Source organism: Protopterus annectens, chromosome 3.part1 (genome assembly GCF_019279795.1).
Source record: "Protopterus annectens isolate FY-2018-M chromosome 3.part1, PAN1.0, whole genome shotgun sequence".
Lineage (NCBI taxonomy): Eukaryota > Metazoa > Chordata > Ceratodontiformes > Protopteridae > Protopterus > Protopterus annectens.
In genome coordinates, this window is record NC_056732.1 from 871,317,163 (window position 1) to 871,334,471 (window position 17,309).

Sequence of the window (17,309 nt, forward strand, 5' to 3'; positions counted from 1 at the left end):
CATTGCGTATCAGTACTTGCATTACCTTCTCCCCTGTGCTACCTATGTATGTGGCTATCTGTTGACATCCTTACCGCCGGTATGCAATAATGTACAGCTGTTACACTATGGTACTTACTATGGGTGTAGATAACAATTCAGGACAGTCATACAGTTACTGCATCAGGCATGCTGGGATATACACACAATCATATCAGCACACTGTACTGTTACCGACATGATTCTAGTAATACACTTCTATGTAGTCACCCTGTGCATCAGCAACATGTTAACCTGTTCCTGCACTGATGTTGGAGATTGCAGGAGGTGGCACAGTTTCATCATATGCACAGGGTGTGAACTAGGTATGCCTGAGTCTGCCACTGATACCACCAATTGACATGTATGTGTATGTGTGTTGGTGAGGGTCAGCAGTACAGGGTGGTAGCCCTAGGTGTTAACATTTCGCATGTGTGTATGCATGCACACAGTTCCACCTCATGGCTGCCGTATACTGGAGTTTGTGGACAGCCACAAACTGCACCTGGCAGGGCATACAGATCAGTGTCTGTGGCCATGGACACGGTACCTGTGCCTGGCAGGGGTGCTACGGACCGTATCCGGTACTAAGCCAGACTGGGTACTGTCATCAGAAGTGGGCGTTCGTTGACTGGACACCGGTCCCTGTTGGGACTGTCCAGAGCCACGTGCACATGGTCTCCTGGGGCGGTCTGATGACAGCACAGACCCAGCATTGCTGGGGCTGCTGCTGGCACTATGGGGGCATCAGCAGGCCTGTTGTCATCCTTGCTGACTGCCAGCTGCTGCTGGCATACGGCCACGTCAACGCCGCAACCGTCCACCATTGCCCTGGCTCATGGACATGTAGTTGTGGGACTGCCGTAATATGTCCCCACAATGTCTGTCTATGACATCGGTGAAATTACGGATAGCATCCGCAATGTCACGCATACTGTCAGCCATGGATGTGCGACATGCTCTCAGCTCCCTCAGACCCTGTCTGGTGTACCTTTCCATATGTGCCTGCATGACAGCCCGAAACATAGCTGAGGTTGACAGATCTCTTTGGGCACGTCTGCCAGAGGCAGTACACCCACGGATGCTCCCACGAGAACCCATGGGCAACTGTCTGTGTGGTACCATCTCAGGACCCTGCCCATGGCTGCTGTGTGGGGAAGCATGTGCCACAGATACCACATTTCCCTAGTCAATGCCCACTGTATCCTGTCCATCACCTAGGGACATTGGTGACATAGGATGTACTGGCAGGATGGCTGCACACAATGATGGGGTTGACAGCTGTGTACTGTCAATTGGCTGACCAATGGCGGACCGTGACACACCTTCCTGTGCCATTACACAGATATCATCATTACCAGTACCTGTGGCACCAGATTCAGGTTCCCTGCTGCAGGACACCAGAGCAGCACCAGAACCTGTGGGAGGAAGACAGGAAACACAGTTTACAATGTTACCAGTGATGCACACATGCACACATGCACACACACACACACGCACACATGCACACATGCACACGTGGACACATGCACACATGCACACCCCGCAGTATACACACAGAGCACTACTGAGTTACACTATTATTACTAGCACTATCAGGACTATTATAGGTATTGTTAATACACACTCACCAGCATGGATGGGCTGCCTTGCTGTAACACCGGAGGGACCTCCAGAAATGAGGGGATTAATGTCAGTGGGCACAACTGTGCCATTGATACTGCGTATGATACAGTTCAGTAGTACAACAGTTGCCTTTCACATGTCATCTGCTGATATTGGCAATATCACACCTGCACAATTACATACTATGTTGACAGCTACATACCAAGGACACACCTTACACATGCATAAACTAACAGTGTACAGAACAGTCAAGTGTACATATGGCATATTACCTGCACGCTCCATGTCGTGTCGCTGTGTGGCTCCAGCCTCCATCGTAATGCAGGTGTGTTGCTGTTGATGTTCCTGGACTGGAGCCACAACACTTAGGAGTAGCCCCTCCAGTCTGGTGAGGGGGGGATGTGTGGCCACCCCACCTCCTGTGGCGACCTGTTGCCTGTGGATATCCGACGCATGCTGATGGACATTTCTGATTAAATCACTGTAGTGATGTCGTACCTGCTCATATGTCCTATTATGCGTGCTAATGTCATTTACCCTACGGACAAGGTCTTGCCAAAGTGAAGCCCTTTCCTGCTGATTCTGGCTGGTGTGGGAAAACAGTATGTCATAATCCCGCACCAGGCTCTGGTGTATCTCTTCATCTTCTGCAGCAGAGTAGGTAGGATTTCGCTGACGCGCCATGTCCCTGAAAGAGAACACAAACAGGATATCAGCAAACTATGTCAGCAAAATATGGCACACATACTATACATGATACTCAACTGTATATGATATACTACTACTCCCATATGTAGCACGTGTGTGTCTCTTGGTGGATACACATGTACATGGCCAGATATCAGTGCTCAGCCGACACCTGTGCAACAATACCTGCCACATTCCATACAACATAGTACCAAGCCCCATCAGTCAGCACACTGAGACAGGTCCAATGCACCACCTCACTCTGGGGGTTCATAACAAGGTACTGTATGTGGAACGTCATCCACTAGTGTGATCTGGACACAAACTAATCGTCCTGGATATACATATCCCATCACCACCACCAACACAGTAGACTACTTTGAAATATATGTGAATAGACAGATTTTCACTTGTTAGGACTGAGATGGTATCCATGCAGCCCACTGGGCCAGTGGAAGCCACAACCCACAATTCTGACCCCTTTGCAAATGCTTCCCACGGACATCCCCAAGAATGCATGGAACATGCACACACAATTCTAACCCAGACCCTATGCACACAGGTTAAGCATCCTGTCTGGTGGACCCCAGCCAAAGACAGATTGTATAACGATAGAAGAAGGCTACTGCAGGACAGAGCAGAATCACATAAAGGGAAGGCATCTGTGGTCAGCACTAGTAAAAAGCTAAGTTCTCTCATAACAACATCCAAGGCCAACTCTGAGAGAAATGGCCAAGGACACTAAAGATAACCACAAGGCCTTCTGCAGTTTTGTTAGAAACATGGACCAAAAGCCTCAGATATGCTCAGAGTTAGTACACAACTACATAAAATTCACTGAACCCACAGATTTTGGCAACATTCTGGCAGACAGGTTCAGTGCAAATATCCCCTCTCCCTCTCCCCCAAAAGAAGAAATACTTATCACAGCTGAATGTAACCTCCCTGTTATCTCAGATGTCTAGCTGGGGGCCGCCCTCAGCAAAGCAGAACACACAGCATCAATGGGACCTGATGGTATCCCTGGATGTGTGCTACGTGAACTCCAAGAGGAGCTACAACCGCATATAAAACTGATATTTAACCTTAGCCTTACTACGGGATATGTACCTGAACACTGGCGTACAGCAACAGTGGTCCCACTCCACAAAGGAGGCACCTCTACAGACCCTGGGAACTAATGCCCCATGAGCTTAACCAGCCTGGTCTGCAAAGCTATGGAAAGATTCATTATGGAACTCATATACAGCGATATGGGGACCTACAGACACTTGATCCCACCCAGTTTGGCTTTGTGAAGGGCTGATCCTGCCTTTTGAACCTGGTTGACTTTTTCAAAACAGTCACTACAGCCATTGATGAGGGCAAAGCAGTCCATACAGCCTACCTGGACTTGCCTAAGGCCTTCAACACAATACCCCACTCAGGCATCATAGACAAGCTCATCAGCTTAAATGTTAATACATATGTCACATGATGGGTTGCAAACTGGTTGAACAACAGAATCCATAAAGTCAAAATTGCAGGAGCCATGTCAGACTCAAAGCCAATCACAAGTGGTATCCCACAGGGCTCTGTCCTAGGACCCCTCTTGTTTGGCATTTACTTCTCAAATGTGAAAGCAAACATGGGCGGGTTGTGGATGACAAAGTTCCCAGATGACTGCAAACTAGGCACCATAGTCGATACACCAGCTGACACACACATCCTACAGACAGGCCTCAATGAAACGGACAACTGGTGCCAGAATCATGGCCTAACACTGAATGGCATGAAATGTATAGTCATACACTTTGGGTGAAACAACATACACGCAACTTATCACATAGACATACATATAGATACAGACCAATAACACATATGGAGGGTTCACAGTATGTTGACTATTAAATTGTTACTTTACATTACCTGTGTTTGTCACAGCTGATTGTGTTACCATTTGTATATGTTCCTACTGCTGCTAGCCCAGCTTGATACTGTCACTGATGACAGCTTCAACTTAGTTTTTCTTAAGTGTAGTTTATTGTTTGTGTTTTTATTTTCTTTTTTTCTTTCTCTCTCTCTCTCTCTCTGCCTCCAGACGGTGCAATGAAAGTATTGCATGCGTGGACTGGGAGTAACTAGCATGGCTGTTTCTGTTCACACACTACTATTATAGATATCCACTAGATTTGACAGTAAATATACATGACACGCTTTGTGTACTACACATCCTATATTCCCTTCACATTCATTCCTACTATTACATGATATATTTATTGTAGCACAATGTTCTTATATAACAGTCATGGCTTAGTGGTAAGTCATGCAAACTACTGTTTCCAAGGTCCTGGGTTCGGGACTGAGTGTTATTTTATTTTGCTTTTGAACAGACTACAGGACCTGTCATTCAGAGTGACTAAGGCACTTTTAAGCAGTTGTAACCGGGTTAGCGCTGGTTTGCACGGAGCTCCCGCATGCACACTGGCGTTCAGCTCCACACACACCCGCTTACAACCGATTAACAGTGCTTACTCGTGCGCACACCCGCGCTATTTTCTTTGAAAGAAATGAAAATGGGGAGACAGGAAAGTGGTGAAAAAGGGGTCACAAAGAGGGTAAGACAGTAGGGAAACAAGCTTGGGTTTTGCAGGAGGGATGTAGGTAAGGCCCATAGCTGCCCATTTCTTCATCAGCAACAGCTGTGCATATGTTTGCAATTTGGTGTGACATTTGTAACCTTCCACCCCTGAGAGAGGTGTAAGAACAACAATAATACTTGTTGTACAGCCAATTGTAATTGACAGTTTCCATGTCCAGCAGACATGTGTGCGAAATGGGCAGCTATGTATGGGGCGTAATATTTTTGTGGGTACAGAGTGCCCTTTTTTTTTTCAGGTGAGAGTGGTATGTCAGGTAAAGGAAGTCGGTATAGCTGGGGAGGTACGTTGGGTAGGTCAACAGACAAGACACACAAGATGCATACTGGGGCTGTGTATGACACGTGTGGGGGGGGGTTACACAATTGACAGGGACGGATGTTTGGATATCCAGAGCCCATGAGCCCACAGATGGCAACAGTGGAACTGATATCCCCACCCATGGGCAGTTGCCACTGTACCTTCACTGCCCAGGACGGGGCTGTGCTGGGGGCTGTGTAGGCCGGGCAACAGGCATGCCCATTAGTTGTGCCACCTGTGCTTCAAGCTGGTGTAGGGGGCCAAGAACAGATTCCAGGATCTCCCTACGCACCACAGTCCGGACGCTACGGAGGGTGAGTGGTGGTTCTCCTCCAGCCACACTTGCAGAGGGGGGACGAGCTCCATCCCCTGCAGCGCTTCCACCCGCAGGTGGCACAGGGCCACCAGAGGAGGGTCCGGACTGGGCACTACTGCCAGGTGCACTCGCCAGCTGAGGTGGGAGAGGTGGGTCCACTGGAACCCCCCTTCCCTGTCGTCCTATGTTTTGCATTATGTCATGACAGTTTGGGTTAGTAACATACAATACCATTCGCAATTAGTTGTAACAGCATGAATTAGTATTCTCATTAACCAAACGCCCAGATATTCACATCATTGAACAGCGAGCATAACACATGCATAATTTGAACAGCAATACACAGTCCAACAACATGCAGAGTTGATTGATGACAACAGGCCATCAGGTTTGGATGTATGAACAGGGCAGATGCATCAACGTACATGCAAATATGTATGACCCAATAGGACAAATGTCCAGGGGTGTTAATTGTGATTGCACATACCAATTTCACGTGGAATGGATTATATGTGGTTATAGGGTAGGGTGAAGAAAATATAATTAACACCTTCAAATACCAATACATATGCTGTACATTTCTAATAGCTGCAGATATATACACACTACAGTTCTACCTACAGTTTCCTATGTGATAACTACTTCAAGTTGGTGATAGGAATGTTACTGCTACAGCAATATACATTTTCATTTTTATTCATACACGTTCATATCTGGCTTTGTTCAGCGACATCATCCTGCTACATTTGCTTTATATAGCTATAGACAACTGTGGATGTTTGGTATTTCAGACAATCATACTATCTGCATATTGCAGACTGAGAGCAACATATCCAGATTTTGGGATACACATTCCAGCTGCAGGAACATTTTGAACACATTTCGCAGTTTGGTTCTGCTTGTCACATTCATTTCATTCTGTACTGACTGCAGTATACTTTATTCAGGAGTTATAACTACTTTATTAGTGGATTCATAACTCTTTCTCACACTCTCTCACTTGTTTTATTTTTACAATTCAGGATGGTACTTACTTCTAGGCTTTATTGACATGTTTTACCTGTAGTTATTACAATCCTTTCCAACAGTCTCACTTCTGTCATGTTTCAGTATTTCAACAGGGGTATATTTCACACATGTGATATGCTCATCTTCCGCAGCTGTACTTTTCAGCCTGCTGCAGGTTGTGTACTATTATATTACAGGTGGGGCATCTTTATTTCAGACTTTATTTCAGACATTTTCATTTTTCTGTTTGGATTACAGACTGCAACACACTTTTGTAATCAAGCAATACTTGCAAACACTCTTACACTGTTACTTGCACATTTTATTACTTAGTCACTACACTGCACTCTTTTCCTAACTGTCATACTTTTATATTTATTTACAGTTACAGGGAGAGGATTACTGACCTGCCTGGTGGCGCAACCGCACCAGCCTATCATCATAGGCTCTGTGGTTTGCAGAACGGACACCTGCAGCTGTAATGTAAATAAAGTAATATTGGAATACACATCTCCATAATATCAGCTAGGTTAATGTCTTACATACATAATTAGATGTAACTTACTTAGTAGTGGGGCATTGGGCATTTACCGGGCCTCCTGGATCCAAACGTTCAGTTGGTCCTGCTTACGTCTCTTCAGGTCCGCATGGTGGTGACGGACCTGCTCACCAGTCCTTGGAATCCCTGTGCCACTGGTGAGATCATGAGCCAACCGGTCCCATGCCTCAGCCCTATATGCTCCCCACAGGACCTGGCCCTGCATGAGTTGGGCCTCATGATTGTGGACAAGGGGCCAGACCATATATCTAGACTCCTCAATGCCCCACCTCTGTGCTAGGAAGCAACTACCCTCACCTACTCCTGACATTCTGGCTGCAAGTTAGTTCTACAATCGGTTATGCTGTGTATTCCCGCCTATGGGGCTTATATATGCCATTTTTCCCGCACTTATCTGTGATTGGCCGTTTTGGAATTGTATCAGCTTCACAAAACCTGCTTTGTCATGCTCCTCTTTCTATTCATTCCTATATATTTGCTATTACTGCATGTCTAAGCACAGCTGTCATGGCTTAGTGGTTCAGTACCTTGACGATGGTGCATGGTATCCTGGGTTCGAACCTGGCCACTGCTTTTTATATTTTATGACTGTCTAGACAGGCTAGGAGGTGTGTCGGTGTAAAGGCAGTTTTGTTACAGCTTGCTCAACGTTGCCCGTCGGTTAGCTTGTTGGTGCGGTGCGCAGCTCCGCGCAAATGGGTTACGTAGCAGTTGGATGGGGTGGATGATATTCGAGTGGGAGTTGCAAGGGCATAGCCAGCATGTTTTTAGGTGCGCTTTTAATAAAGTTTTGAAGTTGGTGCATGATGGTACGGAGGTAATTGTGGGTGGGAGTGAGTTCCATAATTTGGCTATGGCACAAGAGAATAGTGCTTCACCAGCAGAGTTATTGGCTTTAGTGATCTGCAAGTGATCTTTGTTGCTGGATCTTAGTGGTCTGGTGGTGCGATAGGGTTGGAGTAGATTCTGGAGGGATGGGACATTTAGTGGATGGTTTACTAGTTTGTGGGCGAGTGAGAGTTGATACCACTGAAGGACGTGAGGGAGTTCAAGCCAGCCCAGTTCAGCAAGTGAGAGACAGTGGTGACTACGGTAGGATGCCCCTGTGGCGAATTTGGCGATTTTGTTGTAGCAGGTCTCTAGCTTGTTTAGATCACATTGCCTTAGGTTGGTATATACTGGAGAGGCATAAAGTAGGGTGGAGATAAGGTGGGAATTTGCTATTGCAATATTTGCTGCTTTGGTGAGAAATTGTTTATTTCTGTATAATGCTCCTAGTTTTTTGTGGACTTTTTTTATGGTCATGGATATGTGAATGTCAAATTTTAGTTTATTGTCTATTTCCACTCCTAGCAATTTGGTGTGTTCAGTTGGGTATATAGTGGTGTTGTCTTTTGCTGTGATGTTAAAGTGAGAGTTGTTTTGAGTATGTTTGGTGGGTTGGAAGATGAGTAGTTTAGTTTTGTTTGGGTTGAGTATTAATTGGGCATCGGATAACCATGTTTCAACAGAGGAAAAGGCTTCCTGTGTGCCTTTTTGCAGTTTGGGTAGGGACTGGGCTGAGCAGATGATGGTTGAGTCATCTGCGTATTGGATGATTGTGCCATGTTTGGTGGCAGAGGCTAGATTATTGGTGTAAACAGAGAAAAGTAGGGGTCCAAGGATGGATCGTTAGGGAACCCCTATGGAGACAGGTAGTTGGGGAGATATGTCATTCTGCCATACAACGGATTATTGGCGGTCAGACAGGTAACTCTGAAACCAGTTGGTGACTGATTGTGAAAAGGATAGGTTATTGAGGACAGAGATAAGTTGTTTGTGTGGGACCATGTCAAATGCTTTAGATAGGTCTAGGAAAGTAGCAGAGGAGAGATAGCCATTGTTTTAATGCTGAAGGATAGTGTTAGTAAAGGAGAGTAAAGTAGTGGTGGTGCTATGGTAATGGTCAGAAACCATGCTGAGTACTGGAAAGGAGGATGTTAGTAAGGAGGTAGTGTGAGACCTGAGAGTGTATGCATCTCTCTAGTATTTTGGAGAGTGGAGAGAGAAAAGCTATGGGGCAGTAATTCGTTAGTTCTGCAGAGGGTCCGCCTTTGTGGAGGGGAATTATATGTGAGACTTTCCACAATGTGGGAACGTAACTTTCTGACAGAGATCGGTTAATCAAGATGGATACTGGGTAGGCAAGAGCATCAGCTGCGATTTGTAGGTATTCACTTGGGAGGTTGTCTGCTGCTAATTTGGTGGTTTTAAGTTTAGTTAAGAGTTTTTTTTATGTTGGAGGTAGGTACAGGAGAAAAAGAGAAGGCAGTGGGGAGATTACTAGTTGAAGGTGTGGGCTGGAGGGGAGGGGGGGTTGTGTTGTTTAGCTAGTGATAGTATGGTTTGGGTGAAGTGTGTGTTGAATGAGGTAGCAATATTTTCTGAGGAGTGAGGGATGTTAGGAGGAGGGGTACTGACTTTACCTGGGTGGAGGATGGAGTTTATGGAGGACCAGAATTGTTTGGGGATGTCAGGTTCTTGTATGAGGGGCTGGAAACAATCACAAAGCAAGATAAGTATGTTAAGAAACATCACAATTGACCAAGGACTGCTCTGAAACTGTAAGTCTTTTCTTAATTTCTCAGGTGGAAAACCAGGATAACCTTGTATCAGTAGGCTAATGTGGTCATAGCTTAAATTAACAAACACACAGTATTGATCAGTTATGGATACTATTTGCTAACAGAAGGGAATAAGAGAAAGTGGAAGATGTGTGTGGTGGTGGGGGGGGGGGGCTGCTTACAGCCAAAGCACAGTGCTCTCCAGGAGAAAAGGAAGATTGGCTCAAACAGGTAGACACATGCTCAAAGTTAACTGTAGCTGTTTGCAGACAGTTCAGACCCGGACTGCGCTTTCCTTATAGGAATGTTAAAGGTGGTACCGCAGTTGAATACTTAAGAGTGGAGTTAGGTGTAGAAGAGAAGAGTACAGAGAGGAGTAAGCACTTTTGAGATGGTAAATATATATTATAATGATTATAAAAAACATATTGAGCAAATAGCTACCACATGCAGGACAATGTCCTGAGCCACTGCTTAGTATATGCAGATACTAAGCCAATTTGAAGAACATTAGAAAACAAAAACCCAGACAGTTATGCAGCCACAGATAAAAATATAGCGAGCAGCAATCTGTCGTGGTTCTCTAATGTGATTCTATCCACCAGTAACAGCACAAACCTATAGAAATAATTTAGACACTAGTATGAGCTGTCTACACACAACACAATTACATGAATAACATTAGTGAACAAGGTGCAGCTATGCAAATAGGCCATACATGCTATTATACTAGTAACAACTTGGTGCATGCCATAGTAACATCAAAAATAATGCATAAAACATAGTAGATGTCTAACAAAATTCAACATAAACATATACAGTTGTAAAATGTCCAATACAATTCAACATAAATAGGCATTTACAGTTGTAAAACACTTACTGGAGAGACACTGAGCCTTCATGGAGCCTGTAGCAGAGTGGATTGTAGTTTTACAAATGGTGCCTGCCACAGGTAATATTTATTAACTCTGGGATTGTCTTAAGGTAATAACAGGGAAGGGGAGAAAAAGGGTGTGAGCAGGCAGTTCTTTGTAGTGCTGCTAATGAGCCAAAGCAAGACAAGTATGTGTTAAGAACAATCACAATTGACCAAGGACTGCTCTGAAACTGTAAGTCTTTTCTTAATTTCTCAGTTGGAAAACCAGGATAATCTTGTATCAGTAGGCTACTGTGGTCATAGCCTAAATTAACAAACACACAGTATTGATCAGTTATGGATACTATTTGCTTACATAAGGGAATAAGAGAAAGTGGAAGATGTGTGTGGTGGTGGGGGGGGAGGGCTGCTTACAGCCAAAGCACAGTGCTCTCCAGGGGAAAAGGAAGAATGGGTCAAACAGGTAGACACATACTCAAAGTTAACTGTAGCTGTTTGCAGACAGTTCAGACCCGGACTGTGCTTTCCTTATAGGAATGTTAAAGGTGGTACCACAGTTGAATACTTAAGAGTGGTGTTAGGTCTAGAAAAGAAGAGTACAGAGAGGAGTAAGCACTTTTGAGATGGTAAATATATATTATAAAGATTATAAAAAACACACTGAGCAAATAGCTACCACATGCAGGACAATGTCCTGAACCACTACTTAGTATATGCAGATACTGAGCCAATTGGAAGAACATTAGAAAACAAAAACCCAGACAATTATGCAGCCACAGATAACAATATAGCGAGCAGCAATCTGTCGTGGTTCTCTAATGTGATTCTATCTACCAGTAACAGCACAAACCTATAGAAATAATTTAGACACTAGTATGAGCTGTCTACACACAACATAATTACATGAATAACATTAGTGAACAAGGTGCAGCTATGCAAATAGACCATACATGCTATTATACTAGAAACAACTTGGTGCATACAAAATGCTAGCATGCCATAGTAACATCAATAATAAAGCATACAACATATTAGATGTCTAACACAATTCAACATAAACATATACAGTTGTAAAATGTCTAATACAATTCAACATAAATAGGCATTTACAGTTGTAAAACACTTACTGGAGAGTTACTGAGCCTTCATGGGGCCTGTAGCATAGTGGATTGTAATTTTACAAATGGTGCCTGCCACAGGTAATATTTGTTAACTCTGGGATTGTCTTACGGTAATAAACAGGGAAGGGGAGGGGAGAACAAGGGTGTGAGCAGGCAGTTCTTTGTACTGCTGCTAATGAGCCAAAGCAAGACAAGTATGTGTTAAGAAACAATCACAATTGACCAAGGACTGCTCTGAAACTGTAAGTCTTTTCTTAATTTCTCAGGTGGAAAACCAGGATAACCTTGTATCAGTAGGCTACTGTGGTCATAGCTTAAATTAACAAACACACAGTATTGATCAGTTATGGATACTATTTGCTAACAGAAGGGAATAAGAGAAAGTGGAAGATGTGTGTGGTGGTGGGGTGGGGGTTGCTTACAGCAATTTAGAGTGTCCAATCCACCTGCAACATATTTTTGGGATGTGGGAGGAAACCGCAGCACCTGGAGGAAACCCACACAACCACAGGGAGGACATGCAGACTCCACACAGAAGGCACCCCAGCTGATGTTCAAACCGGAGAACCTGTTGCTGTGAGGCAGCAATGCTAACCACTGCACCACCGAGGCAGACTTTCTAAAGAACTGAAAAAATATTGAAAACATTAAAATTAGCTTACTCCGTTCATAGACTAGTAAGGGCTTACAGGACAAAAGCAGGAGTCAGTCTTGGAAGGGGAATAGTATGGACTATTGTCTGGACTCATGTCAATAGATCACATGAGATTACATGTGCTTCTCAAGAAAGTTTTGCAATTAGTTCGGGGGAAAAGAACAACAGGTTTCATCCAGCTACATCAGCATATTTCTACACCTTGCAGAACCTCTCTTTTCAGGTCTGGATCATGTTCACACAGCACTGTCAGATTATTGTCTGCAGTATCACCTGTATTCAGAAAGTCACTCATCAACCTATCTCACCATCCAGCTCTCATGACAGTCCCTCTTCAAAATTACTTGCACCATCACCTAGCCTATCTTTAGGAGATTTGTATAGATTGTGTGATCTTGAATTACTGTGAATCAGCTCTGACAATTGTATTACTTATTATTTGAAACACAGGTGAATGTTTATCTCAAAGGAGAGTAAGTTATTAATAAAAAATGGGTTCCTAAGACACTTTGCATTTTATCCCAGTAATAGCACTGTGTAAAACCACAGGTAAATATGGAAATAGTTCCCTGTGGTTTTACACAACCTCTTAAATCGTTTTTCAGTTGTGCACTTGCCTTGCTTCATTTAAAAACTTTTAAATTGCTAATTTTGTAGAGTTTTAGTTGCATTTACTGTTTAGGACTTCACACTCAAGTGTGTTAGACTTCTCTGTGTTTATTTACTGTATTATTGCATTGTTTAGCCTGTTTTAACAAACAAAAAAAAATACTATCTTGTTTGCTCATTTCCCACCTTTCCTAGCCAGTCCAGATCCCAGGGTTTGCTTGTCTCAGGACTTTATTTTCTGTGTTCAGAGCTATCCAGATCTTGCTGTGGTAGAGTGAAGTCCTACTGCTTACAGTGGTAGTGGTGAGTATTGTACTGCCTATCTAACACTAGAGGAGTGGTTTCCAGCACTGAAATTGTAATTCTTATTAGCCGTTTTTGGGCTGATTTCTATCCCTTTCAACTTTCTGGCTTAAAAACGCGTGTTTGCACATTGTTCGCTTTGTACAGCATCGCGAGGCTACATATAAACTATTCCAGGTGCCAGAAAGTCTGCTCTTCAAATTTTCCCTCAGAGCTAGCTGTTTTTTCAGTAGTACCACTAAAATCTGAACCCCTGTGACTAGCACTTGCTCTAGAGCCTGCTGGAATGTACTAGGAAGCCTGAAACTGATACTAGCACTCAACTCTTCTTGTCAATAAGGAGAAATTAATCATAGGCACTAAACAGCCTATAATTGCAAAGTACCTTGCAAAGGTAAGGGAAAACAGCTCTTATACTTTACAAAAAAAGCACCTAAACAGGCATGTCCAAGGGTCAGCTTCCAGTGATTTCTCCTGTCCACCTGGTGAATCTGGGCATACTGGGGCAATGCGGCAACTGCCTCATGTACACAGACAACCCTCTCCTCCTACCACCCAACACTACAACCTGCGAGAGATGCACTTACATAGCCAAACTGGAAACAAAGCTCTCTCCAGCCAAGATTGTTCTAAACAGTCAAGAGGAGAAGGTTAACATCTGCACTACACCTCAAGCAACTCATAGCCCTTCAAAACCCAAACCATCAACACCCACATATAGCAACACTAAACCCACATATGCGCAGGCCCTTAACATTAACCTGCCTAAGCAACAAGGACCTCCGAAGCTGAAATGCAAAAAAAACACCAGCCACAACCAAAGTGACACATAGCTCACAACACCAGTGTGCCACCCAACAACAGCCCCTAAGGCAAGTGTACCCAACATTTTAGTCATAGGTAACTCTATAGTCAGGCACACTGATGTCCCACTCACCAGGCTGAACAAGGAGAAAATTACAGTCAGCTGCCTGTCGGGTGCCAGGATCTTTCACATAACGCATGCACTCAAGGCACTCCACTACAAGTACAAATATGACTCTGTCATTGTCCATGCTGGAGTGAATGGCTTACCTCCCTGGACTCCATGAAAAGAGACATGGAAGTGCTCTCGGATCATGTGGCCCAGGCAGGTATGACCCTAGCCCTGATAGCATCCTGCCTTCACCCAGAATGATACCACAGTATAAGAACAAAATGATTGACTTCAACAACTGGCTAAATTTCTGGTGTCATTCAAAGAGGATCCAGTATCTGTCTGCCTGGGAAGACATGATCGACAAGCCACGATGCTTTGCCAGAGATGGTCTGCACCTGTCACCCCTGGGATTTAGGTTACTGGCTAAAGCTCTTGCCACCCCTATAGTGCCTTTTTAGGCAAGGTTCAAAGGACAAAACCACCACCGTAAAAGATACAAGCATGCAAAATCTGAAGGAAATGTTACTCAATGCCAGAAGTCTAAACCTCAAAATGCACTCTCTCAAGGCATTCCTAAAAATGGAGAACATCGATATCTGTGCAGTAACTGAGACTTGGTTCAAGGCTCCAGAAAGCACCCCTGCAATACCAGGCTACAACTCTTACCACACTTTTCGACCACAAAATCAAGACCGAAACACTAAAGGTGGAGGAGTGTCCATATTCACCAAGGATATTCACACCTCCATGCTAGTTGCCCAACACAATGCATCTGAAATTTTCCAGGTGCAACTAACACTTGGTAAGACTGCAATCTAAATTGTAGCTTGCTACAGATCCCCCTACATGCCACAAGATTTTCACTACACCTTTCTAAACATACTGGAAAATATTAAGATACAACCAAACACCCTAATACTGGGTGATTTCAGCTACCCTGCCATTAACTGGGAAAACTACTCTGGTACCAACTCCTTTTCCCAACGGTTCTTGGAATTCATAAATTCCAACACCCTGGATCAACTAATCCATTGTCCCACCAGGGGCTCCAATATCCTAGACCTGGTCATTACCAACATGGGAGATAGATGCTCCACACCAGTGGTTACCCCCTCATTGGTCAGGTCTGACCATAAGCAAATCACCCTTGATATCCACATCCCACCCCCACCCCCCAGTAAGGAAACCTCCTTAAAAAACTTCTCCAAAGCCAACTTCATGCTACTGAAGTCAGAAGTGACAAACTTCATGACACCCATGCAGACGGGATCTGAAAGTTAGACTGCAGAATCCTACACTAAGGCACTGTACGAGCACATCCACTTGTGCATGAATTGTGCCATCTCAAATAGAACCAAGATGCTCTCCTCCAAAAAAAGGAAGTCAATCTGGTGGTCCCCTGCCATAAACAAACTATACAACAGAAGGAAGAAACTGTTTCAGAAAAGAGGAAAATCCCAGGATGCAAAAAACTCCCTCTCCAGCCTCAGTAAGAAGCTGAGATCCCTCATAAAATCCTCAAAAGCTAGTTACGAAAATAAAATTGCCAAAGATTCCAAAGACAACCACAAGGCATTCTAAAGTTATGTCAAGAATCTAAATGGCAATGCTCAGATCTGCTCTGACCTTCAACAGAATGGCATTAAATATACTGATCCCAAGGATATTGCCAATATCCTGACAGATCGATTTAGTGCCAACTTCATCCCCCTCTCACCCCCTAAAGGGCCCATCTCAATACGAAAAGATTGTCAAATTCCTGTAATCATGGCCACACAGGTAGAAACCACACTCTCCAAAGCTAAGAATACAGCATCCATGGGACTAGATGACATCCCAGGCTGTGTACTACATGAACTACAAAATGAACTGGCACCTCACTTCAGTGTCATGTTTAATTATAGCCTCAACTCAGGCTTTGTGCCTACTGAGTGGCACACAGCTACAGTTATCCCACTCCACAAAGGGGGATCCACCTTGGATCCCAGGAAATACCATCCCATCAGTCTGATGAGCCTGATCTGCAAGGGCATGGAACGCATTATCATGGAACGTATAAACAAAGACATTGGCAACCTTCAAACACTGGACCCCATGCAGTTTGGGTTTGTGAAAGGCCAATCTTGTCTCCTGAACCTGAATGACTTCTTCAAATCAGTCTCCAGAGCTGTTGACAAGGGTAAGGCGGTCCACACAGCCTATCTGGACCTCGCCAATGCCTTTGACACCATCCCCTACTCTGGAATCATAGATAAACTTACTAACTTGGGCATAAATTCCTACGTCACTTGATGGGTTGCCAACTGGCATACTGACAGAACCCAGACTGTAAAAGTAGCCGACTCCAAATCCAGCTCCAGGCAAGTGACAAGTGGAGTACCTCAGGGTTCAGTCCTTGGACCTCTCTTTTTGGCATCTTCTTCTCTGAAGTACAGGCTAACACTAAGGGACTCTGGCTAACAATGTTCACAGATGACTGCAAACTGGGAGCTATTATTGAATCCCCAAATGATGTGGATATTCTACAAAAGGGCCTTACAGAAACAGTTGCCTGGTGCCAGAGCCATGGGCTCAAGCTTTATGCCAAGAAATGTATAGTTATCCCCTTTGGAAAAAAACATGTACCCATGAATTACCACATGCGTGGTATTACAATAAACATCAAAAGTGTCATGAGAGACTTAGAGACACAGGTGGACAGTGGTCTCACTTTTGATAACCACATCACCACAACAGTCAGGAAATCCTATGTGGCACACCTCATCACTAAGGGCTTTTCATCCAGAAAAAAGGAGGTCATTGCCCCACTGTACTCATCCCTCATTAGACCTATTTATAGAGTATAATGCCCCATTTGGTATGTACCTCACAAGACATCTGCAACAGCTGGAAAGGCCACAAAAATACCTCACTAACAGAATCACAGGTCTAAAGCAGATGCCATATGCTGTCCATCTAAAAAAACTCCAGCTATACTCTGTGGCATATCGTCTACTCAGCGGCGATCTCTGCTTAACATACAAGGCCATGTCAAACCTTGAGCTGTTGGACATGCTCCACTTAAAGAAA